General features: G+C 36.9%; 1 pseudogene; it reads right to left on the reverse strand.

Moving 5' to 3' along the window:
* Nucleotides 1-581: 581 nt before the first annotated feature.
* LOC101692549 lies at nt 582-1,078 on the reverse strand (annotated as a pseudogene).
* Nucleotides 1,079-3,118: the final 2,040 nt, after the last annotated feature.

Raw genomic sequence — 3,118 nt, forward strand, 5'->3', positions numbered from 1 at the left:
TAGGTATGGGATTATTAATCTTTTATAAAAACATATACCCAGGGCCATATGAATATAGGACTGCTCACAGCATTTGCAATAATGCAATAAGAATTCCAAACAAAAGTAAAAAATATTAATAAATGAATATCCTGGGCAAAGAGAATAATGATTGCAAATGACAGGTATTAAAGTGAGCGAAGTGAATGGGAATAATGTGGAGAGAAAGAGAAAACTGAAAGGAGTCATTACTTCTCTTTTATGCTTTCCATGAGAAGCTGATTTTATTGACTCAATTCATTATGCACAGAAAAAAATTATGTTATAAAACCATATTCATATGGTTCATATTCATATGGTTCATATTCATATGGTTCATATTCATATTCTCATATGAATATTTCATTTTTTTCTTTCTTTCTTTCTTTCTTTTTTTTTTTTTTAATGTTAGCACTGAAGTTTATCGAGACGTCCCTTAGTACAGGTGCTGGGGATGCTTTTGATGTATAAAGCCCAGACCTCCTGTCAATTCTTCTTAAGCAACAACACCTGGAAATTGACAGCTAAGTGGATGTTGCACACAAGCTCATCATCTGCCATCTTTATGTGACCAAAGTCACTGCCAGACATAGCAACTTCTTCATCTGGAATTGGACTGTGGACTTTACTTCATTTACTTTGGGCCCCATGTTCTCATTGTGGGTCAGCATGGAAGGGAAATTGCCAGCTTTATTCAGGCCTGGACCCAAAGCTTGTAGAATCTGCTTGATCAGAGATTCTGAAGCCAATAAGGCATCACACTTCTTGCTCATCTTCTTGACTATTTTTTTTTTAATTCTTGTTGAGTTTCTTCAGTGTCTCAGTGTCCATGTGGGGAATATCCACAACCTTGGACTCATCACAGTGTTGCCGGTCCCCCAAAACTTGGGGCAGGGAGTGGACTTGAGCCTAATATGTCTGAGAAGCATTTGTCCTTCTGTGGGCTATAGTTCTTCAAGCTGATCTGCAGCTCCAGGAACTTCTGACACTGGCACTGATTCCCATTCAAGACTTCCCACACCACCAGTACAAAGTGTCACTTGGAGACTTTGCTGCTCATGGTGCCTCATGACACAATAAGAAGATGAAAAGAGCAACATTATATGTTTTAAACTCTGTTTAACATTTTGCTTACCCCCCAAAAGATATTAACAATCCCTTTAATGAATATGCTTTCTCCTCCTTTTAAAGAAAGAGACAGATATTAATAGGAAACAAATAATGTATATATGGCCAATATGCATCTGAACAGTGATTCAGATCAAAGCTGTTCCCCACAAAGAAGCCATTGTACCAATTGCTGGGGGAGGTGAGAAATCTTGCAACATGAACATATACCAAAAAATCTTGGAATGTCAGAATAGGATGCTATTTTTTCCACAAAAGCACTTTCTTCACAAGAGTACTAAATAAGTTCATCTAAAATGCCAGTTTTGGCTTTTGGGGATTTCTCTCCGAAATATCTTAGGAAATAAAAATTCAGAAGACAACTACTCTCTTGGAATTAAACTTAAATCCCTAAACTTTCATGCAGAAAATTGCTTTCACTAAAGAAGCTTAAAGTCCCAAACTCTTCCACTGGTAATCTCAGATGTAACATATGCCAGTTTGATAATATCATTTCTCTTTGGCAAGAGTTTCTGTCATTTTTGGATTGAGCACTGAGTTATCCACAACAACAACTGCAGCCATAACCATAGAATATGGGATTAACAACAGATTCTCTCACTGATAGATAATACTTAGTCATTCTCCATCAGTCTGATTTGAGTCACAGTAAGTCTTTGTATACTTAAATAATCAGATCTCTTTAGTGTTCATCGTGCCCTATACCACTCTGTCTGATGGTAGATCTCCAACGCTAAAGTCCTGAAATTCTCATTGCCCTCTTTCCTCCATCTATAAAATTGTCTTTGTATTGCTGCAATTTGTAGTCAAATAGGACATGAGCCTCATGGTACTGTATGCTTATCGATATGATTAGAAGTTTCACCATATACTGGAATGTCATCTTTCTCGATGCTAGATCTTCACAGACTATGAACATTTTGCTAGAAAATGGGATACTTTGTTCATTATTGCCTACCAAAGGGCTTACCATAGTGCCGCCACTTACTAAAATATTTGTTAAATTAATCAACAAAAGGATGGAGATCTCAAAAAGCCTATTCCTTTCTAAATTGTTGATATCCCCTTCTTGAAATTATTATTGTTCTCCTCTGATACCTTGTTTGAATAATTTTCTATGACTGGGTTTTCTACGATGGGAACTGAAATTAACCTCTCAAGCCATAAGAACTGTGCAGTCAGCAAGACTCCACAAGAATATCCAAGACAATGATCAATTTCAATTACTGCCTGCCTTCCCCTACCAGCTCACATTTCCCACATCTCCCTTGTTAAGTCTGGGAGGACTTTGGCACTTTGGACAGAGTCTTTGAGATGTTAGTCCACTGTCTTCCTGGTGTTAGTGTCACTGAAATAAATTCCTTTCCTGTTTCACCACCATGCATTTCTTTGCCGTTGTATTTTGTCAGCAGTGAGTGGCCAAACCTGGTCTCTTTGGAAGCCCAGAGCAAGCGCACTTACTCCTCTGTATCCTGGTTTCAGTAGGAAATAAATATGTCTTAAAAATGAATATAAATTAAATATTATAGATGTCTTCTCAGATCATTACAGTGAACAAGAAGATGAGTGGAGTGGAGTGTTTGTTGTTTCTATCAGATACGAAAAAAAGAATCTGAGATTTCTAAAATAATGTAGAATTCTCACCCTTTGTTGTAAGAAGAAAATTACACATACAGCTGTCGCTAGCATCTTTGTATTCTCCAAAACGAAGCTTAGCCCAACACATAATAAACATCCAAGAAGCTATCATTGAATGAATAATTGGTAATGACTCTAATCATGGGCAGGTGTTCTATGTCACAATTCAGTGGGAAGATACAAAACATAAAGGCAAATCTGACATCACTTATGGTGTAGAAGGATAGAGACCTCAGTCCCAGTCTAAACCAACACAATGAATTTTTAATATTTTCCCTAAGATTAGAGAAAAAAATTCACTTGTTCACAAATTAATCTGCTGCTATTGCGAAAT

The sequence above is a fragment of the Mustela putorius genome, unplaced genomic scaffold (assembly GCF_011764305.1).
Source record: "Mustela putorius furo isolate JIRA1106 unplaced genomic scaffold, ASM1176430v1.1 tig00003988_pilon_pilon_pilon, whole genome shotgun sequence".
NCBI classification, from domain to species: Eukaryota; Metazoa; Chordata; class Mammalia; order Carnivora; family Mustelidae; genus Mustela; species Mustela putorius.